We start from the raw sequence: 27,263 nt of genomic DNA on the forward strand, positions 1-27,263 counted from the left end.
GGTGCTGTTTATCACCTCCAGGGCCTGGATTAAGGTTATCATTTTGTTGTACTATGTAGCACTGGCTTCTGATATGATAAAATTACTGGTCATGAGACTAATCTGGTATTTGTACTCAACATTGCCATCATCTCTGTATTTCAGGAGCCATCTCTCAGAAACTATTAATCATTACATTCTTTACCTTTTCTCCTTGGAGAACAAATCTATAGGGAAGACAAGGAGGGGATACGTTCCCCCATTCTTTCACCTTCCCCTTCACTTCCAGACTAGTTAAAATAGTTAAGTGCACATGACCCATGTGGCGGAAAGTTGTATGGAGCGCACCATCATCATATGCCAACTTATTGGCAGTAATGACCTGGAAAAACGGAGAGGGACAAACGGTGGATGAATTGGCGGGCAAACTCCATCAATACAAAGTCTCTCATCTTCCCTATGGGCCTGCATCTTGGCTGTGGTGAAACTGTCTGAGAAACTGTCCTGGGAGTTCCAGCAATTCAAAGAGGATATGACCTACTCCCCACCTCTATGGATGAGTATCTCAGCTATTAGCAGTAAGCATTCCTCTACTCAAGGGAGAGAGAGAGGATATAGTGGGTACAGACCACGGGTCAGCCTGTGGTTTTATCTGTGTGACCACAGAGATGACATGAGGAAGTGGGATGGAAAATGTTCCTCGACCCTAGAGGCACGGGTATGTGAGTTGCACAGAAAAACAATCACAAAGGGGGGTTCTTACAGAAAAATTGCTGGTCCGGATTCCAGTGGGCAGTTCCCCAGACAGAGTAAAAGGTCTGATCTTACTTCCGATCTTAATAAAGGGACTTCTGATTCATATTTACATGAAGTGAGTAACAAATACTACAATCAGGACAAGAGGGGCCCTGCCTACAGCCAGGTGGAGGAAGGGGACAACCAGGTTTATTAGACTGTGCAGATCTGATGGTCTGGCACATCAGACCCCCGGGAGTATAAGGCTCTAGTAGACACCAGTGCACAGTGTTACCCTAATGACATCAAGCTATGAAGGGGCAGAACCCATCTGTATTTCTGGAGTGACAGAGGGATCCCAACAGCTAACTGTCCTGGAAATCTAAGTGAGTCTAACTGGGAATGAGTGGGAAAAGCACCCCATTGTGCCTGGCCCAGAGGCTCTGTGCATCCTGGGCATAGACTGCCTCAGGAGAGGGTATTTCAAGGACCCACAAGGGTACCGGTGGGCTTTTGATATAGCTGCCTTGGAGACGGATGAAATTAAACAGCTGTCTACTTTGCCTAGTCTCTTGGAGGACCCTTCTGTTGCGGGGTTGCTGTGTGTTGAAGAACAACAGGTGCCAATTGCTACTAGAATGGTGCACTGGCAGCAATATCGCACTAACCAAGACTTCCCGATTCCCATCCATAAACTAATTTGTCAACTGGAGAGCCAAGGAGTGATCAGCAGAACGCAGTCACCCTTTAACAGTCCCATACAGCCAGTGCAGAAGTCCAATGTAGAGTGCAGACTGACAGTCAATTATCATGGCCTGAATGAAGTCACGCCGCCCATGAATGCTGCTGTAATGGACATGTTAGAACTTCAATACGAACTGGAGTCAAAAGCAGCCAAGTGGTATGCCACAATTGATATCACGAATGGGTTTTCCTCAATCCCTTTGGTGGCTGAGTGCAGGCCACAGTTTGCTTTCATTTGGAGGGGCATCAAGTACACCTAGAATCACTGCCTGTGAATCAGGATTCTGTGAGATGATGATGATGATGATGATGATGGGGGGGGGGTGATAATGATGGTGGTGATGGTGATGATAATGGTGATGATGATGATTTTCCCTTCCTTTTCTGTCCTATTAAACTGTCTTTATCTCAACCCATGAATTCCACTTCCCCATTGGGGGGGCGGGGAGTGAGTGAATGGCTGTGTGGTGTTTAGCTGCCTGCCAGGTTAAACCACAACATCCTCCTTCTCTGCTCATAGCCTTGTGTGATTCAGCTATCAGCAGTAAGAGGAGTGGTGAGAGAAGAAGGGAAATACAGGCAAATGTGGAGTGAAAAACAAAAGGAGATTCCCTCTCTGCTCAGCCTCTACCAATGTGAACTGTAATTTTCATTCCAACCCTCTATCCGTCCTACATCTCTGAACAGACAGTGTTACCAGCACGTGGCCAGAAATATGCACAGGAAAATAAACCATCATGATTTATCAAGTTACTATGGCAGCAGGCTCCAAAACTACTCTAATTCGGTGTAATAGTTTTATCTATACCCTAACACAGACTCTATCCTTATCCTGAATATGGTCCTGGGTCGTACAACAGCCAAATTTGCCAATGAATCACTGCTGTTCTAAGCCCATTTTGAGATTTGATTGTTAGTGGAATTCTTAGAATCCATTGTCTTCAATCTTAGGAAATCTTAGCACTAGATTTGTCAATGTGCAGGAAAGCTCTGCAGAAGCAAAACTCAGTCTCCTTTAGAGCCTTAATGGCTAACATTTTTAATACCTTTGGTAATGAGGCCGATAGCACTCTTACTGTTGTTCCACTTGCTCTGTTTTATTGAGCCTTAAATGCAAAGCCAGCTCTAGCTCTATGATCACAACTACTGTTGACTGGCAGATATAATCTACAACCCAGATTTGAAAGCAAATCTGTGCCCTTGTAGAAAAACAGGTGGAGGTCAAGAAGCAGGACAAAAAGTATTGCAGGTGAAGATCGACACCTTTATTTAGACTACTGAACTGAGCTGACACTCTCCGTGGCAGTCACATCTACTACAGTAAAGATGAACCATGACTTTAGACAGTGCACAGTAGTAACAGGGAATAACATTCCTTGCTTCAGCCATGGACATACTACCAGCTATTGTGCTGTGCTTCCTTTTGGGCTCTGGCTTAAACTGTTATTTTTACAAACTCTCTAGAGAGTCTACTAAACCCCAGTCATAACCCCATGATTAAATCAGGTTCCTCGGTATTATATGGAACATCACTCCTAATTTTCACACTGAGAAATCAAATGGTTGCTGTTCTAAATTTATTTTGTGGTATGCATTTTAATTGTGCTGATACTGTCACACTGTAGAACAGACACCCCCAAAATCTAGCACTAGGCAAAGGTTTGACTAGATCAATATACTCAGAGCACTGATGGTCTTAATTTTTTCACTGAGAAACCTAGTGACCAATGACACACTGCCACTCCAGAGCTTCTCGTTTACCAATCCTTAACCAAGGGTCACACAAAGTTCAATTATATGTATTACATACCAAGACAGAAATGTCATAACCTAATTCGAAATCTACTTCAAATGCTGCATTTGTGTCTCTCAGTAGTTTCCCATTTACTAAAATATAACAAAAGCCTCAAACTGTGCTCACTGACACCTTGTGTAACACCTAGAACCACTGGGTCATACAGGCTGGAGTAGATCATGAAAGGTCTCTATCCAGTCTCCCACCCAAAGGAGGGTCAACATTGCATTCAGGCCAGGTTGCTCAGAGCTTTATCCAGTCATGTCTAGACACCTTCAGGGATGGAGATTTCACAGCTTCTGTGGGCTGCCTATTCCACTGCTTAATTATCCTCATTGTGAGCAGTTTTTCCTTATCTTCAGCCTGAGCCTCTTTCTTTCAACTTCTGCCTGCTGCCTCTTGCCCTCCAGCTGTGCACCACTGTGAAGAGCCTAGATTCGTCTCCTTGATCCCCTCCCATCAGTGACAGGGTTGCTGTTAGGTGCCACTGAAGCCATCACTTCTCCTAGATGAACTAGCTCTAGTCCCACAGCCTCTCCCCAGAGGGCTCAGGCTCCAGTTCCTGCTGTTTTGGTAGTCCCTGCTTGATTGGACATCATATTCCAAATGGAGTATAACCCAAGTGCTGACTGAAGGGGAATAATCATTTTCCTTGATCTACTGAGTATGTGCCTCTTGAGGTAGCCCAGGGTGCTGTTTGCCCTCATCACTGTCAGGGTTCACTGCAGGCTCAGTTTAGCTGACTTCCTCATCAGGACCTGCAGGATATTCTCTGCAGAGCTGCTGCCAGGGCAGACAGTGTGTGCTATTGCAGACGTGATGTAGGACTCTGCATTTGTCCATGCTGAATTTCATGAGACTCCTGTCAGTCTAGTCCTCCCACCCATGCAGCTCTGCTCTTGACATTATTGACTACACCTCCAGGCCTCTGTTGTTCAAAACTTCGTGAAGATATATTTCATCTTGCCATCTAGGCCATTGGTAAAGATGCTAAACAGAACAAGTTTCAGGATAGACACCTGAAGAGCCCTGCTTTTAACCAGCCTCCACATAGAGTATGACTCATTAACCACTATACTTCAGTCCTGATGATTCCCCCAGTTTTTCACTTAGATGGTAGCCCAATCACCTAGACTGTAACATTCCATCTTGATTACAAGGATTCTACAGCAGTACTGTACTGGGTCAAAACACTTGCTAAAGTCAAGGTATACACCTGCAAGGTAGAAAACTGCTCCTCTCTCATCCACTTACCACAACTTATTCCTGGTAAATTCATGCTGGCTATTTCCAGTCACCTACTTTTGTTTCATGCATCCAGAAATGGTTTCCAAGAGGACTTATTCTATAATTTTCTCAGGCACAACAATGATACTGTCCAGCCTGTAGTTCCCTGGATTGTCCCTCTTGCAAATTTTGAAGATGGTTGCTACATTTCCCTTTCTTCAATCATGGATTTTTAATGGATTTTGTCAGCTTTTCAAAGATGGTCAAAAGCAGCCTCACAATGACATCAGCCAGTTCTCTTAGCATCCTCAGATGCATCCCATTGGGTCTAGACTTGATGGGGCAAGGTTTATCAAGAGATCCTTGACTCAATTTTCTTCCACTACTGGTAGCTCCTTGATTTCTCAAACCTTGTTTCTAGGTGCAAGACCTTCACAGAGACCTTGTTGGTGAAGTGTGAGACAAAGAAGGCATTATATGCCCCTTCATTCAATAAATCATCTGCTCCAGTCAGCAGCAAGAGCATATTTTTCCTTGTTTGTTCTTTTACTGTTAGATCGGGGGTAGAAACTCTTCATTCTGCATTTCATGTTCCTTGACAGTTTCAGCTGTAGCTGACGTTTCACTTTCCTAAGAATATCTCTGCATGGCCAGGAAATGTCTCTATAAACTTGAATTATATTCTGACCTCACTTCTACCTTCTGTATACATCTTTTTGCATTGTGGCTCAGTCATAAGTTCCCTGTTTAGCCACGCAAGCCTTGTGATATGTCCAGTTATTGTTCTGAATATTGGGATAGGTCTGTCTTGAACCTTGAGGACGTTATCCTAAAGAACTGAGCTTCTTTGCCCTTCAGTTTTCTGAAGAGCTAAAATTGGTTCTTCTGGAGTCCAAGGGTCTCTACTCTTCTACTTGTCTTACTCTTGTCAGCATCCTGAAATCCATTGTTTCACGTTCATTACACCCAAAGCTGCCACTGATCATAATTTCCACTACCAGTTCCATCTTTCCTGAGTTACATATTCAGGATAGCATCACCCCAGACTGTTCCGTCTAGAATCAGAGTTGAGAATTACACACCATAAATAACTGCTTCCCCTAAAAATGTTTTGAGCACTGTCTTAAGAATATTTTTCTATCATCTACCTCATTGGTGATCTACTTTGAACCTTTCATCAGTTTCTTGCTGAAAAACCAAATGGCTTATTCTGAATTTTTCCTTAAGCATATTCATAAGTGTCCCAAACTTCTCATTCACATTACATTTAAATGCAAGTTCTCCCTTACCTTTTGTGTGCAGTAATCCTAGCCTTTAACACAGAGTGTTCCTCAGAATGTCATTTTCATTTTATTCCTGAGAAACCTCATCACAACTTTCCAGTTCTCAGATACACTTACAATGCCACTCCTAACATGTCCTAACTTTTTTCTAGGGTCAGCCTTCTGTGCGCATGTTTTTATTGCTCCAGGAATTCCACTCCTTCTTACAGCATTGATAATCTAAACTCTCCTCTTAGTCGCAGACTTGCAATCTCTCACTAAATCTGGGCTTCCCTCAGGCTCAGAAATACCTTATACAATTTTTGGTTTTTAGTCACTGAGAACCCTAACGACTAAAATCTTATTTTCTCAAGGGTAATCTTTTCAAAGACCTTCTTACTCTTATGCCTTAATTTTCTAATTTAATCAACTTAAACCCTAACTGAACCCAAACTCTGTATTTCCACTAGACTCTAGACACATTTAAATACTTTCTTCTTTTCAGTGAGAAACTGAAAAATTATTTTCCCACACTTCACTTTCTTCTGGGTTTGCTTCACCACTGAGCATTCACTGTCAGTCCAAAGAATTTTATCACTTTATTACCCAGATGTACGGTGCCAAATGTCTCAATATTTTTTAGTAATCTCTTTTTCTATGACCTTATTGCACAGCCACAGCTTCTAGTTTATTCAGCCTTAAACTGAGTTTAGTGGCATTGCTAAATTTTCAGTGAAATACTAATACTAATACTATTCTGAACTCATTTTTGGCCTTGTCTGAAATTTGTTGTTCTTGGCTTTTTATAGATCCTAGTTTATAAAGCCCTAATCTTAATTCTTGGTTTAGGGTGAACTCAATAACATTTTATAGAATTCTGTTCCTCATTTTATCTTTGAAAAATTCAATAATCATGGTCTTAAATGTAGCTTGGGGTTGTCTACCAGTATGCTTTCACTGTATTTCCATAGCTTCAATTCTTCTAAGTCATAATCCTTATCATATTGCTAGCCAAAATGACAATCAAATGGTGTTCCTAATGTGAAAAGCAGAGAACTGAGCCATCAGTGTTCTAACTTTTGAGGTTCACTTCTTAAAATTTTATTTGTAGTGTAAAAACCTTCTAATTCACTAAGGTAAACCATAACCTTTGGTTTTAATGATCCTCAGTAACAACATCTGGGGCATTATTCATCTTTTTCTGACTAAGAATTTCCTTCTGTAATCTACTTTCCTATGGCATTTTGCTGTCATTTCACAGCTTCCACTTTATTAAACCCTAATTCCAACCATAGGCTTCTACTACCTTCAGTGACGTTCTCCAAAGGTCACTGCTAATTTTCAATATTGAGAAACCCAACAGCTAGTATTCGAAGTTTCCTCAAGATCTGTTTTAATATTACTTTGAGATCAGCTTTCAAACAAGCATTCTGATTATTACTATGTAGTTTACTAAGCTCTGGCTTCATGATACCTGATGGAAAGCTACTCCTGCATCTGTGCCTAGGCAAGTTAAATTTGCTGTTTTAAAATAACTTCATGTCTCACTTCAAAGGGCACTTTTACATCCTAACAAATAGGATCGTTACTCAGTCCTAACATGTATCCTAGACCTTGGATTTTAAGTGGGATTAATGAAATCGAATGAAATTCCTTATTTTCTCACTGGGAAACCTAATTGCCACTGCCTTAAAATAATACTTTAATTTTATTGTTATTTTTTTATTTTTTTATTGGTTTCTTTGTTTGTTTACTAATTTACTTCTAGCCTACCAGCTAGATACTTCATCAAAACTAGGAATACCTGCAAATCCAGGGGATCAAACCTCCCCAGACAGACAGACACACAGACACAGAAACCTACCTGATCAGCACTTTTAGGACTAAACTCTCATGCTGTGGTGAACTTTCTAGTTCATTCACTCCCACAGCTGCAAGATCTAAATGCTCTTAAGCTATCCATAGTCCCAAGATAGCAGCCAATACTGAAAACATAGAAGGCTTAAAAAATTATTTGATCAAAAACTGTTGCCTTGAATTTCAGCACTAAATGTGGTGCAGAAACCACTGCCACTCAAGCTCTAGATTAACACAGGTGGCCTATTAGAAGAACAGAATAATAAGTCAGTCTCTTACTAGGAGTTCTATGCATTTTGTTGCTATATCAGCAACAAATCCACAGCTTTGTGTGAACAATTTGGAATTGCCTAGAGATGACTGAAGCAAAAAACTGAGAAAGCACATAGATTTCAAAAATCAAAATAATAGGTTTCTGACAAGAAGATCCATACTTTAGTATTCTGCAGCTCCTTCCAGCTTATTCTTTGCTCAGATGAGCTGTGACACTGCTGAACCAAACCTTCACTAACACAGAGATCAGGGTATCTGACTTCAGTGTCCTTGAAGGCAAGTTAGAAGTACAACATGATAAACCATTTCAGCATTAGAAATATAGTTTGGGCTTACATTTTATTTCTTCTTGAGCCTTTCAGTACAAAGGTGAGAAATCATTTCCTCGGAGATTTGGGTTTATGATCCTGTATCTTTATCTTCAGCTACCCTATCTTACTTTCTTCAGTGCCTCATTCTATGGATTAAAACCATTCTGATAAGTGACTGATAAAGGTGATCTAACAGTCAGAATTAAGACTCAAAAGAAAATATGCAGCATACTCCATCAAGGAATTCTACAATTTAGAAATATAAGACCATGACAAGTAGTTATTTTGAACCATTTTTAGACTAATTACTTTATATAATTTATCATATGTGAGCATTCTTGTAACAAAGGAGAATGATTTAAAACATTCATCTTGTTTTCAAATGATTTGTTTATATCAATCTGTTCTTTCTGTCTCCATTTGACCTTCAGTTTGTATGCATCAGTACTCCTGTGTCACTGTGATGTCATTGTGAGATTACTTCAATTATCTGTATGAATGCAAAAGGTATAAATGAGACTTCATTACACATCTGCAAAGAGTCTGAAGTACTTAGATGTAAGATTGCATTTAAGCTTCATATCTATGCATACTGGTAAATTATACTCTGAGAAAGTGAACTTGTAACTTTCAAGAGTTACAGTTATTACACAGCACACAACTGATGAAAAAACTCTGAGATCCCAATGAGAAAAACATGCTTAATATTTAAGGAAGTACAATACAGTACATAGGTGACATTTGAGATGGAATAGGAATGGTTAGGCTTGTCCCATAAAACATTACAAAAAACAGCGGAAAATTTCACTTTTGTGAAAATGCATCTTGGTAAAAAAACCCAAAAGTTCTTTAAAAGAAAAGTAGAAATTTTAGACGAAAGCAAATATTGTATGAGAATTTTCACTTTGCAGATTGCCAGATTCTCTATTCCTAATTGATCTGTTGCGGCATGGGGATTGTTGTCCATTTGTTTACATTTACCTATCTGCCTTACTACAAATTTTTGGAATGAGCAAGTCCTCAGATAAAGCAGTTTGTACTTTGAGGCACCTGAACAGAGAAGAAGCAGAACAAACTCCATGGGCTGGTGCAAGAAGGTATGGTAGATGGGGATAAGGAGATTTCCAGACTACAAAAAAAAGTCTGCTTTGGAAAGTGAGAGCAATCAAAAGTCGCATCATGCTGCATTCTAAATAAAAGGTGGATCTAAATACATGGCAACCCTGCACTCACACTTCTGTTCAGCAGGAGAAGGTAAAAGGATGGAGAGTGTTTGCTGGTTGTTATTCATATTGCTTGTCGCATTTCTGAGAGGAGCCGTATGATGCGCTGTCTGAAAAGTAACACTCAACAAATCCAAAGTATTCTATTCTATGAAGAAAGGGCTAGATTGTATTCTTACAATGAATAAAGAGAGGTTTTCCTTAATTATTTTTTTTCTTTCTCTGCAGGATGGAAAGAACTAGTATCTTCATCAGGCACAAAACACAGAAAGTCCTTAGAAGACTGACATTACAAACCTGGACCAAGTCCAAGTGCTGTTATTGTTTGCACTACACTTCAGAATAATGCAATTTGGAAATTAAGTTGTAGTTTCTGAATCCTGTTTTACCAGCCTGTGCTAAGATAACTCATTCGGCCTTCTTGCATACAGACTCTTTGTCAAACAAAGACTCAGTTGACAAGAAACAGAAGAGAAATCATCTCTGAAAGTTATTAACTACTTTTATATTACATATTTGCACTTCTACCAAATTGTTAAAAATAAACCTTTAGTATTCCTTTCTGTGCTGCTGGCACAAAGCCCTATGATGACATACAGAGTCCCTCCTTCCTGCTTCTGTCATTCAGCAAGGCCCCTCTTATCTCTACCTTTGTGATCTACTGCCATGAACAATTAGGGCAGTTTCCAGTCTCAGTGAATTCTTCTTTTGGAGAGATTCTTAGAGTCTTTTTAGCAAATAACTGCTCACAGAGAACTTGAAAATTATTCATCATTCATTTGGATTCTTTTTCATGTGTTTTACATTGTTTTGGTTTGAAAAGTATTTTCCTACTTCCCCTTTGGCTTAGGCAGGTCCCTTTAAAATTCATTACAGAAAAGAACAAAAGAATGCAACTAAGCATAACTATGCTAAATCATACCACCAGTGGAGCCTTCAGAGATGAATTGGTCTCAATTAGTGCCTTGCATATTTCTGTACTGCCCAAGTGCTCTGGTCCTTTCTTTTCTTTCTAAGGAGAAGGGGAAAAAAATGTATCAGAGAGTACTATTACTAGCAATAGTTGTTACTCCTAATGCATGCCATTTTCATTAAGCTGTGACAGGACATGGCTCTGCTGACCTCATATTCTAAAATAATAGAACTCAGAAGTAATTTAAAATGCATATTTATTGTTAGTCCCATTGTTCCCATTAATCACTGTAGGTAAAGCAAAAAATAAAAGATCTCAACCAGTAGGAGGAAAGAGCCAGATAAGAGAATATTTAAAACACTCAGATACCTTGAAATAACTTTAAGGAGATAAGTTTAACCTTAGAAGACTAAAAATGGTCTATTAAACTGATGGAATCACCAGAGAGTTACTCTGAGATCTCCTAGGGAATGAGAAGACTAGGAAAAGGCAAATATGCTGTCTTTCTTTAAAAAGAGAGAGAAGTTAGATAATTAACTTAATTGGAATACCTGGAAACATTAGAGAGTAAATAAGCTATTAGTAGGCAAATGAAACAACATTGAGATGAGTTACAGCAGAAATAGATTTAGTTGTTGGTTGTTTTGTTTGGTTGCTTTGTTTGGTGTTTTTTTACAAGAAAAAAAAAAAAAAGGCCAAATTAATTCAGTTTTCTTACACAAGATTCTGAGAGAGCTGGGAGCATTTAGCCTGAACAAGAGAAGTCTCAGGAGGATCTTTGCTTGGTATATAAAACCCTGATAAGGGTGGAGCCAGACTCTGCTCTGTGGTCCCCACTGGTGAGACAGGAGGCAATTGGCACAAGCTGAAACATGTGAAACTCTGCTTAAGAAGACACTTTTTAACTGTGCAGGCGGTCAAAGAGTGGCACAGGTGGCCCAGAGAAGTTGTGGAGTCTCTGTCCCTGGACACATCCAAATTCTCCTGGACATGCCCCTGTGCAACGTGCTGTGGCTGACCCTGCTCTGAGCAAGGGTGGGTTTGGGTGACCTCCACAGCCAGTGGCCAGGCTCAGCCACACCGTGGTCCCGTGACCTGATAGGATAACAGGTTTTATGAATTTTAGTAAGGTCTCTGGAGTTATTTCCTGTGACCTTCTCATAAACAAATTAAAGCAACAGGAACATAATGAAGACCTTTTAACTCATTCACAGTTCACTTCCACATTCAGTAAAAAGTCATTAATGTTTCACTGAAACAATGGATAGACTTATTTAATGGGATTCTGTGGAGGCTTGATTTGGGCCTGCATCTACTTTCCATCTCACAGATGAATTGAATATAAGACAAGAGGATATTGTTATTCATATTGACATATAATGTGAATATATTTATATGTAATATATTCTATGTAAATACATTTACATTCCATATTCAAAAAGAAAATAAGCAAGGCTGCAAGATTAGAATTGTGATTCCAAAAGATGTTGACAGCTTAGAGAAACAACATAAAACTAAGATTTAATTCATTACAAGTTCATGGTAGTCCCTTAGAGAGGAGCAAACTGGCTGGGAAGCAATTCTTCAGAAAAGAAGTGGATAGGTTATAGATGACTGTAAGATGAACTCTAGTTAGCAAAGACCTGCTGTCAGGTAATATAAACATTAAGTTGGAATGTATAAATAGGAGTACAAAATGCAAGATAAATGAATTAACTCTTCCACTCTGCTCTGAATTGGTAGCACTTAACCGAAAACATCACAGCCATTGATTTTGAAGGTAAAAAACCTTCCCTCTTTCATTTCCATGGCACCTTGATTAACAAAGTCACCATGATTATTCACTTTCCTTTGTAATGCAAATATGGAAAGTATGAACTCACCAGTATGGATTTAGTATTCAAGCAATTCCTTCCTAAAATCTACTGTGATGAAAATGTAAGTCTTTTAATATTGCTTCTAATGTCCATGTTCTGAGCCTCTATAAGAATAATGAATTCTGTAATATAAGATGTATGTCTTTGCCCTTAGAATGATGCTACATGGATGGAACTTCAGAGACTTTATGTTCAATAATCATTTATTACTAATCAGTTTTGCATGCAACCATGATAAATTTTGCAGGAAGAAAAGACAAAAAGTGCTTTCTGGAATGTATTAAAAGCTCACCTTCTCATTTAAAAAAGTAAATTTATTTTTAAAGGAACATTTATAATTCACTGAAAGGTCTTTTCAACTCATTTTTTACACCACATAAAGCATTGTTCAGCTGCTAATAACAGTGGAAATATGAGGAAAAATCAAAACAATTGTATCTTTTTGCATATTTTGGCTCAGTTGTCCCATCCTAAGCTAAACAATAAACACCTTCTGATCATACATAGATGCATACACTCTGGAAGGATTTACCAAGACTGCAGCACAGAAGAAATAAAGTTTGACAAATACATGATAATGTTGGATATTGTAGCAGGGGGGTAGCTTTAGTGATCAAGAATTCTTTTTTTACTCTTGTTTCTGTATGGTAAATTTGCCACTCTTCCATTCTTCAATTTTCTGCTTAAAACAGTTAAAACTTTAAAGTTTTAACTCTCCATTTAATTAAAAAAAAAATCTAATAATCTAGCCAAAAAAATATAAAAACACTTTCTTCTATGCAATTTTTCTAAAATTTTAACATTGACTACTGAAGTATTTGGCTTTTCTGTTATCCTACTCCTTATTTCCTTCAGTGCCTACCACTAAATAATTCTGAAACTGGTACAGATGACTTAGAAAGAATGAATAACTCATTGCTAGGCAGAAAAAAGAGCAGGACAGCATTAAACTGAACAATACAGTCACTAGAACCTCTGGATGCAAACACTCCTTCTGTCCCCATACACTCCACACAGTGCTGCCCAATGATGGACCAAATCCAATCCTGATGAGCCAGTTTTATGCTGGCAAAGCAAAATCCTTAGATTTTTCTACAGTGAAACTTAACTCTTACTGGGGACTCAGGTGACAATTCAAACAAATGGATCTTCCTTCAAAGATTTGGACTTTCCTATATTTTCCTGCCTTTTCAGTCTTAAATTTTCTGATTATGGTGTCAAATCTCTTCAAGTTATCTCCTAATTAACGTAAGAAGAAAATTTACTAAAGAAAGGTGTACGAGTCCTACAGTTACAAATGCCCAATAGCAGAATTTTGAGTCCTCATGGTTTAAGGTCTCACCATCACCTAACCCACATTTCCCCATACTGTCTACAAGGGGTTTTGCTCTCTCCAGCACAGTCCATGAAGCTACAGATTTCATACATAATAACTCAGCTGCAACCACTCTTTCCAGAATAGTAGGTTTCCCAGATGTGGGACAATTACTTTAGTAAGACCTCAAGCAAGGACTGTGAATATTTGAAAATTTCTGAGTTTAAATGGTTACCACTCCTCCAAGGATAGTTACTGATGATAGTAAGCCAGAAAACTTTAACCAGAGCTGACCCATTGACATGGGTGTTTCCAATGCACATATTTAGAATCATAGAATCATAGAATGGTTTGGGTTGGAAGGGGCCTCAAAGATCATCTAGTTCCAACTCCCCTGCCTTGGGCCCTCCACTAGACCAGGTTGCCCAAAACGCCATCCAACCTGGCCTTGAACACTTCCAGGGACGGGGCAGCCGCAACTTCTCTGGAAAACCTGTTCCAGTGCCTCACCAGCCTCACAGTGAAGAATTTCTTCCTAATATCTAATCTAAATCTACCCTCTTTTAGTCTAAACCCACTACCCCTTGTCCTGTCATTCCATGCCCTTGTAAACAGTCCCTCACCAGCTTTCCTGTAGGCCCCTTCAGGTACTGGAAGGCTTCTGTAAGGTCTCCCCAGAGCCTTCTCTTCTCCAGGCTGACTAGACTATCTAGACTACTACTACTGACTAGACTTATCTAGACTACTTTAAAATTAGGCAAGCCCTTTCCATGAACAAGCTATGCTTGCTGATCTTTATGGTGCACCACACCCTGAATTCCAACAGTCAAAGAAATCAAAGAGGATTTTAAATAAGTATTTATTTTTAATATCTCAAAAAAATAATAAACTTGCTCTATGTTTTGATCTATCCTCACTTTTTAAAGTATTGTCATATATTAATTGAATTGTGAGGATGCAGAATTCTTATAAAGAATAACATAAATATAAAATATAGTAATATGATTTAGTCTCACAGATAAATAAAGACAGGATTGTGTTCACCTCTTTTTCTGCTCTGAAGACTTACTTGTGGGAATTCAAAATCCACTAATGCACTGTCAATAGAAATTAGAAATATCTAATAAACCGGTCTTTGTGAGCACAGACCAGCTGCTGGAGCTCTGTAATATAGTCAGAATCAGCAAGGGTGTGGAATAAAGCAGCTGTGCCTTTCAGTTGTTTTACTCAGCTATCGCTGTTAACATCTATAACAGAGGAAACAAGCACGAGCACCATCTGAGTTTCTACAGCACAACTATTTGCTTGATTCTCTCTTCCCTCTGTCTGAAAATGCTCCATGTCTCTCATGGAAAGATGGGGGTAGGGTATGTTCTATTTTGCTGCTTCTATTCTACACTTAGCTTCCTTTCCCTGCTCCACAGAAATGGAGAAAACATCAACCTTTTTTTTTTTTTTTTTTTTTTTTCCCTGATAGCAGGGTAAAATGGACTGTTTTGTAATATTCAATCAGTCTGTGTGCATTTCTAAGTTACACAGGGAGCTGTTTTGGATCCCAGAGGCACAGTTCCATCTCAAAGTTAAAATGAGTTACCAAAAAAAGAAAGAAGAATGTTGTGATTTTTTTAAAAATCTAAAAATCCTATCTACAGCTAAACAAACTAGAAACAAATGTTCCATAAACAATAACAGGGAATTTATACTCGAGAAAGATTTCTGAAGAGCCTCTTTGTAAAGACACTAATCATTCCTAGTGATAAAAAGAGCCATCTGAGATAAAGCACTGCAAAGACGGTCCATGCTATGGTCCTGAATGCTAATGAGCATTGCTTTACGTAGAGGACAGTGCTGAACTTCAGAAATGAAGCAAATGATTCCTCTCCATTGCTGCTGACAAATATTTCAGCCATAAGACCTGATTAAGTACTAATTGCTGCCTTGCAGTGAATGCTTTCTGTGGCATCTTGAAATGAAAATGAGGATGTGTAACCAAGCAAGAAATTCACTAGCTTGGCAATGACCTGTTCAGAGAATCTGATGGACATTTTGTGATACTTTTAACAGTTTTCATGCTGCAATATTTTTTAAATTCTCATCATGTGAATGAAAAGCTTCTGTAACAGAAAACCTATTCTCTGACTGGTTTGCTTAGAATTTCCACAGAGCAAATGTCATTCCAATTTTAGCTTATTGTTTCAAAAAATATTTTGACATATGCAGCATAATATGAATCAATATGGCTTGAAGAAAAAATACTAATAAACCTCTTTTTTTAATATGCATTTATTAAAAACTCCATCTCACATGTGGACCCAAATAGCATTTAAATTCAAAATATGAGACTTTTAATGAGTAGGTCAAATTACCTACTGTAGATAATTCATCCAACAAGTGCAGTTCACTTCTTTATTCATAAATCATTCATGAATCCACTCCAAATATGTATACATAAGTTGGGAAAGATTCATGAGTGATTACAAATAGATATTAGCCATCCATGGGCATATCCTGAACAGATTATGCAAACAAATTTTGGCTGCTGAGTCGTTCACATAATGGTGCCTCCATCTGTTCCAGGCATTTCAATTGGTTACATGGAACATGGGGTTATTGTTTCTGCTTTCCCATAAGATAACGGGAAACTGATGGAAGCCAATAAAAGAACAGAGACACTAGGCAATATTTTTGCCCATTGCAAAATAATCTGCTTCCACTGACTTTAATGTAGGAAAGTGTAGTTCTCTGAGCACTTCAGTGTGCATTTCTGAAATTAGCAGAGCAAAAATGCCTGTATTTAAACATTACGGAAGCACAAAAGTGCTTATGTAAGACTTTTTAAAATCTGAAGTCATTCTACAGCACAAATAGGTACATAATTTGTCAAAAACAAAAATTACAATGCAGCTCATTTTCATTACATTCTTTTCATCCTTGGTACCAGCTCGTAGTTTCCCTGCCTGCTCATCCTTTTCCTTATTGTTGTGAAGAACAGTATTTCATGACACTCTGTTATGTGCTCTTTGGTCATAATCCTGCCTTTCAGCTTTGGAAAAAAACTGTACATCGCAAATGTACATGGCTAAAACAGATACATTTTTCTGTCTTTCATTTCTTAAGAGAGTGTGCAGATCAGCCAATTTCTTACTTCTCTAAAGTTGATTCTTCTCTGGATTCTAACCTTTTAATGTTCATCAGTTTCAGTTTGTAATTAGTATTTTAAGTGTTTCTGAAGATAAAAGGTCTTCCCAGGAAAGTCCTGTGTATGCTAAACTGGTCTAACATCATTTTCATCCCTGACCTTGGCTTCTTACGTAAAACTTGGACTTCCACAGAGAAAAAAATCATTTATATTTCCTGGAAATCTAAGAGGAAAAACCTCCACTTATTCTGTCAAAATCACACTGAAAAGGAGATGAAGATTAGGAAAATTCCCATGCTGAAGAATACTTTGACAATTATTTGCTTATCAAATGTTGATATTGCAGGTGGTCACTTTTATCTAACATAGAGAGACTATATGGAGAGATGACTTTGGTTTTAAACTGAGTAAGCAGCTACAGAAGACCTGGTCACAAAGATTTGCCATGGATTACCACTGTAATTGTAGTGTCTCAAACTCATATAGTTTCATTGACATGTAATGATAAATGTAAGTGTGTCTGTAACTAGACAGACAGCCACATAATGTTGTAAAATCTCCTTCTCTGAATGCTTTCCAGCCTTGGCAAGATACAGTTGTGACTGACTTGATCTTGGGTGGGCTACCGTCCCATCTGCAGAGGAAGGCTGCAGGAGGTGGCTTCCTAAAGTTTCTCCAGTTCCATGATGTTGACCCCTATGTGCTATTATGACTCTCCAGCAATTTGTAACCATCACCTCAGCTAAGAGACAATAATTCATTGTGGAAGTGCATTTCAGTACAAAGTAAAACAGACCCATGTAAAGTGCTGCTAAGGGTAGTTTGGGCAAACCTGTTCCACTTTGCTCTGAAATGGACTAGAAATGCTCATGTCATCAGTTATCAGTCCCCATAGCTGAGGCTCCAACAGTTTCCAACAACTGAAGGGTATTAATGAATAGCCATAGGGTAATGACATCTTAAATTGCTACATCTATTTCAAAAATGAATGTATGACTGTGCCCTAAGGTTCTCAATTTCAAAAGGATAGATTATGAGAAATTAAGAGTACTGGTTGGTAAAGACAGCTGCACTGACAAAAGTACAAAAACAATCTAAAATTTATACCCCAGCCAAGGGGAAAAACTTCTGTGGAGGGTTTTCAGACCTAATTAGCTAAATAATCACTTCAAAAAGATATTAAATGCAAATACAATGACTATAAAGATTGACATAAAGGATCGTTCAAAAAAGAAATACTGCATTTTAGTCATTGGAAGACACAGAGAATAGCTAAAAGTCAAGTTCTCACAGTTTAATAAAGAGATTAAAGCAGAAAAGGATTGTTTACAGAGAAGACATAGAACATTCAAGTAAGGAGAGATTAAAATTAAGGGTAATTTAGACAGGTTTTAAAAGCTAAACTAACAGTTTGCCTCAGTTTCAGCTAAGTGCCTGAGTGTGCTATGAAAGACAGGAGAACTAACAAAAATTAAGAAGAAAGTTTAGTAAATTATAGAGTGGAAAACTGTTTTAGATAAAATACAATGCTGCCAGAAGAAGACCTGAACATAAACAGGGCATTTAAGAATCAGTCCTCTACTAGAGACAGTGGTAACTAAGATACCTCTACTTGTACGGATATCAGGGATTCAACAACTAATTTCATAAAGCGCAAACTCCCTCAAACATATATTTTTAGAAAACTTAGGTATTTTAGGATGTTCTCACAGCTTCTTTGGAGAACAGCAAAAAACTGAGTTTACCTCCCACAGATGTTCTAATTAATATGAATTGTAAGCAGCAGAACACACACTAATCTCTTTTGTGCAATAAGGCTGAGAAGTAATTTTGCACTTCACACTGCTGACCAGTTCTAGATTATTTGTTTTGTAAATGTTAATATCACTTTGCACATATACTAAGAAATTGGAAGTAAAAAAAGACTCATGTCTAAAACAGATCAAAACATTAATGCATACCTGTAACTTTTATATCAGGAACATAAAGCTGATGGAAACAGATAACTGAAAGGGCTGGAAATGAGTTCATATCTCTTACAGTGAGTACTGGCACTTCAAATGCAACACTAAAGATCAAAATGCATTACCATCTGAATATTGTTCAGTAGACTGTATGAAATGAGCCAGTGGATCTCAGCCTGTTTTTGAAGGGCTGTATCACAACTGCAAAAATTTGCAGAGACAAGAGGGATGAAGCGCCCAATTATATTACGCTGTAGGCATGAGAGGCAATGCTTCCAACATATCAGTGACTGAGACATGTGCCTGAACTGTGCACACTGTAGCTCTGGCTATCCAATCAGTATTTTCTACTATGAATTAATTTATTTTCATGCGAACAGTTCCTGTACCTGCTCCCCAAAAGGAGTATGTTTGCACTTTTGGGAATGACAGACTGATTTTACAAAATAAAAATAGTATCTATCATGTGTTTCTCAAGCAGAAGTAACACACTTCTTGTTTCAGAAGTTGTGCTAATTTTGAGGATAAAGCACTAATCGATATCACAGTTCTCTGTTGCATTTTCAACACCATTAACCAGGTATTCCACGTGAAGCCATGCCTTCAAGCAAATGAGCCCTACATGATCACAAAGTGGACTAGAGGTCTTCTACAGCAACACACACAGGAAGAACTTGCTGGAAATGAAATGTGACAATAGGAGGGACAGCAGCTCCAAAACCCCCTCCAAACATAAAAGAAGAATAGAAATAAACAGATGAGTCAAAAAGAGGGAGAAACAAAAATTGTCTTCCTGGTCTTTACATTATTGTGTGATAACTACATAATGATTGTTGTGGGGGAATGCATTTGTAATCAGAAGGTTTTGTCAGACTGGAGGATGAGCTGGGGCACAAGGTTGTGATTTCTAGAGACCAAATGCTAAATTTCTGAATCAGGTCATAAAAATGGAGATAAGTTTGTTGACCTCCATGCTAATTGCTATTTGTATATGTCAGAAAACATATCTAACTGACAGAAATGACAGTCACCGGTCAAGGGAAAATTAGCAACTATATAGGTCAAATCTGAATGACACGGAAAAGAAGAGATGAAAGCTTGCACATTAGTAACTCACATTATAACAGAGTCTCACAAATATCCCTTTCTATGATCTTTAAATTCATTCAGACATATCTATAAGGAAACTGCATAGGAACATGGAAGAATTCTTAATATTTCAGAATAAAGCTATATAAAACTGAATTTTTATGAAGGTATACTGAATATTAATCACCAAACACTTACACGTATGAGAAACCCCACGAGAGTTATATTCTAACTTTTTAAAGACGGGATTAAATATAACTGTGTCTATGTATACATGAATTGTAAACATATGAACATCCATGGCTGAAGAAAGCCTACAGGAATGATAGACCACTGCATACACATGGCTATGCCAAGATAACAGGAACATATGCTTAGCAAAATGTATGTCCTCCAAAGTGCCTGGGACACCCACATTGGTCTGCAAGTTACAGTTTGTCATCTATGGCAGATCCACATCATTCTGAAGAGTCAGCTGTAACCAGTGGCACACCCTGATGCATCTGAAACGTCCACAGACACCTGCATTTAGGGAACTGAATCACATTCACTGAGACAATGACACCATGCGGATTATATGGATATTATAAACTAAAGTTCTGCCAACAGCCTTTCAGCATGGTGTTGGAAAATTCACCACCTATAAAAAATGTTAGCAAAAGACTATACTTCACATGATATTTATAATAGTGGATCTCTTTAGCTGCACGAGGTTTTTCAGACATTTTAATTAATAACAATGCCAAAAGCCTATGAATAAGTCTATCAGTTTGCAACACTGGAGCCTACAACACAAATAAATGTTTAAATATAGCAAAGTACTTCTTAATAATGGTTTCAAAGTGGATTAATACTTTTCTAAGAGTTAGAATAACTAGCTGTATTATACAGTCTAATTATAGTGGAAACATTCCCATGGGAATGAAGATTTGACTGGCCTGCAGAATAATTATTAAAATATTTGGAACTAATGGATTAAATTCATTTTGTGAGACTTTATTTTACAAGCATTTTGGTAAATGTTTGATATTCACAAAGATATTTGGGAATCCAGCATAAATCCTCTCTAGAAGGATAGCTTCATTATCACCACTGTTACAGTATCTTTCTGAAGACTGAAAATTTATATTCAAATATGTTAGAGCTGCAGTCAAGTGAGTAGCCTTTTGACTAGGACCCAGCATGACACTGCACTAACTGAACAGAACACCGAAAACTACAGGATGTGACATAAGAAAATGCTGAATGTAACAGGTAGCAGTGTGAGAAACTGACTAAAGTTGTGGACAGTGCCCTGAAGGATAGCAAGATCTCACAGGTGGTTAGTGAGAAGTTAACCACCCAAACTCCAGAGGTACCTGGAGGGGAGCACTGGGAACTTTCTACTGGGTACCATCCTGAAAGACCAACAGCACCAGTGTAACCGTATCAGTAATAACACATAAAACTAAGATCGCCTGGAGAGCAGTATCAGAAATACCAAATTTGGATAAAGATGCATCTGAACTGTGACCAGTTGTGAAGGATTAGGGATTGTTTACTTGGAAGGAGACTAGTGCAGGAAAAGAAGGTCCAAGGAGGTCAAAGAAACAGGAAAAGGGAGAATAAGATATGCAAATCATGAGCGGTCTTGCCTGGGTTTACCTATCAGGAACCCTGAGCTTGGTTACTGTAGCTAGAGGAAGACAACAAACCAAACCCACTTCTTTGACTATACCCTGAGAATCAATCTGCTTCCATGTTCAGGAGGACCAGTGTAGTGGTGGTCAGTGTGATTTTCCTGGCCAGGAGGGGAGGACCCGGAAAGACAGATCAAGCATCCTGATATCATCAGGTTGATGTCCATTTCAGCTCTCATGGCACCAGAAGTCCCGCCCCCCCCCTCCCCCCCCAGCAGAATAACTATTTGCTAGTCACTATTTAAAAGACTTTGGCTTTCTAATAGGAAAGCCCAAATAAATTATGTCAGAGGTAGGTTATATAGGCATATGCCATGCAGATGAAACACTAAGAACCCAAAGCCAGACATTTGCAAAATTAATCTAAAAAGTTTGTTCAATGACTTGCTAAAACAAAGCTGTTTGCCTCCTGTAAACTGCGTTTATTCTACATGTGACTAATTTTTGTATGATTTTTATTGTTTGTAATGAATATTCAACTCCAGTTGATTAACATCTAAACATTAGTGTCGGATTCAGGACAGGCAGAGTAGTCTATGCAGTTGCATGAAGACTTGAACCAGGATCTACTGGAGCAGAGTTTTACTGCAATTCTTACACTAGTATAGCTATTTTACTCCAGATTTACATGTTTGTAACCATAGTGGTCTATTTTTTATAAGTATAATCTTGTGCTTTTCTACTTTAACATTAAGAAAGTAAAAACAACATAAAGAAATTGTAAACCTTATATACTGCTAAGAAGTGTGCTCATACTGGAAAAGAATAAAGCTAATGTTGCTGCCCACAAAGAGGCAACTCTGTTCTTTCAAACTGTCAGCATTCATGGAGGGCTGACATCCACCTCAGTTACAAGAAGTTCGGCTAAAACCGAGCTCCATGCTGATTGTAATGTAATTGTCTCTGTCTGGAAAAGAAAGGGGATATGTAATTCCAATGATAATACTGGGGTAGAGTATCAGGAAAGGGGAAACAGCGGTAAATCACTTAGACTAGCACTGAAAATTTAGTGTTATTTAGAGGTGAGACAAAGCAGTGAGCTTTTGGGAAAAGAAAGTGACTAGTATTTGAAGTCTGTATTCAAATACCTAAGGGAGGCTCCCATTTCCCACCACCCCACCTCTCTCTTTGCCACTCAAAGACCGTGCTAATGCTTCTTGAGACAGCTGATAATTTTTTTTTTTTTTTTTTTTTTTTTGTACCCAAGCATCACCACCCTTCAGCTTCGAAACCTGCAGGTAGTATTATTTGAAAAGATGGGCCATATCTAACATTAGGGTATCCCTGTGCAGATCTCAAGGGATGGGACTTAGCAACAGTAACAACAACAAAGAGCTATATTTATGGCTTCCAAAGAGAAGTAGTGACAGACTAGATAGAGAAGAGATTGCCACGGCTGGGGCTCTCTGTGCTTGGTAGAATGCATAAAAAACAGAAAAAAAAGGCATATGCAACAAAGCCCTACCAGCTGTCCAGAAAGATCTGCTAGTACAATATTGTGACAAAAGCAGTTGGAAAGTATGGAGAACTGTTTGACTCCATACCTATAATAATGGTATTACTTAGCATTTATATAGTACATCTCAGCTGCACAGCTAAAGCTCTTTACAAAAGATAGGGATCATTATCCTAATTTTGCATTTGGGAAATGAATATGTAGCGAGTTTAAGCCAAAATTTGAAGAGTTGGCTCATTTGGGGGTTCTGGAAAAAAAAAAAACAAGGGAGCTGATTTTACAGAAGCTCCAAACATCTGCAACTTCAATTAAAATGGCTGGTAGCTGCAGGTGCTCATCACCAAGAAAATCATGTCGCAAACACATCAGGTTGAAGACTTCAGACCCCTATATCCCAAATTAATGAATGCTTTCGTGAAAGGTAGACTGGCTGATGTGGCAAAGATTACTTGTAAAGCTGAATAACAGGAACAGAACCCAGGTCTCCAGACTCCCATCCTGTGTAGTACTATGTATTGAACTACAGTGTCTTAACTAAATTTAAATAAAAATAAAAATAAATAAACCAAAAAAGGCTTCATTGAAATAGCAGATGCAATAGAAACTTATGGAAACATGTTTGGGGGAGGGGTTTGCTTGCCTAATAATATCAAGAGAAAGGGATAAAGTGTGAAGAGTAACAGAGTAAGAAGGCTTAATTTAGGATGGAGGATTTAATCTATAATTTATAACAGGAAAGATGGTAAACTGTAAGAACGTAGCAATAACATGGTCAGAATATCCAGGCTGAATGACTTAGTATAGCTCCCAAGGACACAACAGCTGCACTAGCAACAACAGACAAAACAGCAAGGGACTAGCAAGATCTGAAAGGCAGCCTAGCCCAGATAAAGGATCAAGTTAGTGTGGCTCCAATGGTCAAGCCAGTTTGATAGGAGTTGGATGAATATCACACATTGTGGCATATAGGCATTGCTTCATGTTTGCAACAATTGCATCACTATCACCAGACAAAGAGAGAAAGAAAAGGCGACATTTGCTGAAAATTAATGAAGCTGAGGTCACTAATCCCCTCTTAGATTAGAGACTTCTAAGTATCTAAGGACTCTGGGAAAAAAAAAGATAACAATTATTATATAGAAGGCTGGGTCCCAACAAAATTTCCAACCCTGTCCCTATAATAATAACTACTAATGCCCTTGCTACAATTTGCATCTGTTCCAGTGTGCAGCTCACTACAGAAAAAGCTTCCTCTCGAGGACAATCTCATAAGGCAGAAGCAGCTGCTCTTGTTCCTCCTGCTCTCCCTCTCCAATTCTTTGGAGTCATGTCACTAAATTTCAAATGATAAGTTTGCTTTATTACTTTAGCTTTCAGTGGAGTTTAGGGACAAGTTGGTAGCAAGACTTAGACTTCATACTGTAATGCATGAGAGGACAGCCTCGGAGCCAATGCCCGGCCCTGCTTCCTTCCAACCTTAGAGTTGTTTAACTAATAAAATTAATTTGCCTCTTTAAAATTTAAAATAAAGACAAGATGTTTTGATTTTTTCAATAATCCTCATTGGCAAAAATGAAGGGATGTTATTTGTATGCTGATTTGTCTGGTGAAAAGCCAAACTGCAGATAGTTTGGCCTGGTGCCAGTCTGAGTTGCTCCATTTCTTCTTTTCCCTGAGCTCAATGCAGGCAAGATAGCTACTGTGCACCACTGGCTGGGCCAGAAATTTGAAGAACTGGAGGTACAAGAAAGGGACAAGAAGGGCCAGACAGTAAAATAGCCATCTTGCCACAGTTGCCACACCAGGCCCGATGTTAAAGTATATTGTTAATTTCCTACAGCACCAGTAATTCCCATTATTTTTGCAGTTTTACAGTTTTTGGTTTTTACACCTAGAAACAGGTTGTATTTATGTCTGCTGCCATTTTTTCAGCTGCTTACCAGCAAGAAAAGTGCAGACTTAATAAATCTAGGTGTCCACAAAATTGCAAACATACAACAGATTAATCCTGTAACATACAACATTACAAATCAACAACTGGACTGCAAAGCACAGCATCTATGGCACAAAGTAACACCATAGCAGTGAAGTCCTATTCTGCTTTTCTAGGAGGATATGTTAAGGTGTCCTCAGACCTTCGAGGTAGACGTGCCTAGCCCCGGTCTTCAGTGAGACTCTCAAGAGGCTGAAGGGCTTCAAAGACAAAAAGCAATGATGTATTTGAATAAAACCTAGAAATTTAACTTTATGAAAAAGATTACAGGAGACAGAAAAGAAGAAGAGACCCTTTTTCCAGTTCAGTCACTTCAAACTGAAGAAAGTCCTGTGTGATGCATGGGTTTATCCTACCTCTTCTACAGTCTGACTATCTACTCCTTGCTGCATTTCATTGTTTCTCCAGCTCTGGGTTTGAGTTGCAGGCCTTTAGGTCCTACTGCGACTTTCTCATTTTCTATTGCCTGCTCCATCCAGTGTTCTCCAAAATCTTCTGATCGTGCAGAGTTTAAATAATTTTTCATGAGAAGACTCTCTTGTTTCCATAAGCCAGTGTTACTAAAGGAACATTATAGAGGAAAGTAAAAAAAAAAAAACCAAAACAAAAAAACAACAATCAATGTAGGCATTATGCATCCCAAAAAGGTAAACCACAGAAGAGAGATGTAAGGCTTAACAGTTTTAGATAAAGCCTTTGCCTTTTGGCCACAGAGCTTATGTAGAGTGTGCCGACATTATTGACACACGGAGAAAAGGACAGTGATTTCATTTGCAGCAGTCTGCAACATTTCCAGGACTCCATGTTTTCATAGCCTCTTAACCAGCAATTGAGTTTGGACCAGTATCCAGTCCTCTGCGCATACCATGCAGGCATATGGGCTAACTGCTGGGCAACCTTTCATCACATTGCAAATGGGGTGCTCTGGGCAGTTTCCTGTTTTCAGTCTTAGTTCCAGCAGCAGATAAATCATTTTGAGTGTACCTGCAGTGCTCTTTTAGTTGCATACCACAGTATAGACAAAAAGCAAATTTTTGCCTAAAAAGATCCCTTCCAAAACTCAAATTCACCAGACACAGCCATCACCCAACAGACTAGGCTACAAAATCACCCTGGTAATATAAAATGGAAAGAGAGCGGAGTCTGTTTGTCATAACCTTGCCTGTTTCTGTACCACTTGGACACCAGGCATCAGGAATGAAGAGGGTCTGCATCGGGGTTGCATTGCAAGGTTTTGGTAGCAGGGGGGCTAGACAGGTGGCTTCCATGAGAAGCTGCTAGAACCCTATGCCTAAAAGAGCCAGTGCCAGCCAGCTCCAAGATAAACTCACCACTGGCCAAGTCCAAGCCCATCAGTGATGGTGGTAGCACCTCTGTGATAACATATCTAAGAAGGGGAAAAAGTTGCTGAGGAACAGCAACAGCAGTGAGGAGAAAGAGTGAGAAGATGTGAGAGGAACAACTCTGCAGACACCAAGTTTGGTGAAGAAGGAGGGGGAGGAGGTGCTCCAGATGCCAGAGCAGAGATTTCCCTGCAGGCCGTGGTGAAGTCCATGGTGAGGCAGGCTGTCCCCCTGCAGCCCATGGAAGTTAATGTTGGAGCAGGTATCCACCTGCAACCCATGGGGGACCCCATGCTGGAGCAGATGGATGTGCCCAAAGGAGGCTGTGACCCTGTTAAGATCCTGCACTGGAGCAGGCTCCTGGCAGGACCTGTGGTCCCATGGAGAGAGGAGCCCACACTGGAGCAGGTTTGCTGGCAGGACTTGTGACCCCATGGGGGACCCACGCTGGAGCAGTCTGTTCCTGAAGGTCTGCACCCCATGGAAGGGACCCACATCGGAGAAGTTCATGAAGAACTGCAGCCCATGGGAAGGACTCCTGTTGGAGAAGTTTGTGGAGGACTGTCTCCTGTGAGAGGGACTCCATGCTGGAGCAGGGGCAGAGTGTGAGGAGTCCTCCCCCTGAGGAGGAAGGAGCGGCAGAGACAATGTGTGATGAACTGATCACAACCCCCATTCCCTGTCCCCCTGTGCTGCTGGGGGGAGGAAGGAGAGAAATCAGGACCGAAGTTGAGGGAAGGGGGGAGAGGGGAGGGGAAAGTGTTTTAAGATTTTCTTCATTTCTCATTATCCTACTCTGACTTTTCACTGGTAATAAATTAAAATTAATTTCCCTGAGTAAAGTGTGGTTTGCCCATGACGGTAATTGGCTAGTGATCTCCTTGTCCCTATCTCGACCCATGAGCTTCTTGTCATGTTTTCTCTCACCTGTCCAGCTGAGGAGGGGGAATGATGGAGTGCATTGATGGGCACCTGGCATCCAGCCAAAGTCAACTCACCACAGGGTGACAAAACAGATTCTATTCATGTTCTTATGTAGTAATGAACACGGTCTGACAGGAAGTACACAAACAAATGCGCGCTTTACAA

The sequence above is a fragment of the Balearica regulorum genome, chromosome Z, assembly GCF_011004875.1.
Source record: "Balearica regulorum gibbericeps isolate bBalReg1 chromosome Z, bBalReg1.pri, whole genome shotgun sequence".
In the NCBI taxonomy this organism is placed as follows: domain Eukaryota; kingdom Metazoa; phylum Chordata; class Aves; order Gruiformes; family Gruidae; genus Balearica; species Balearica regulorum.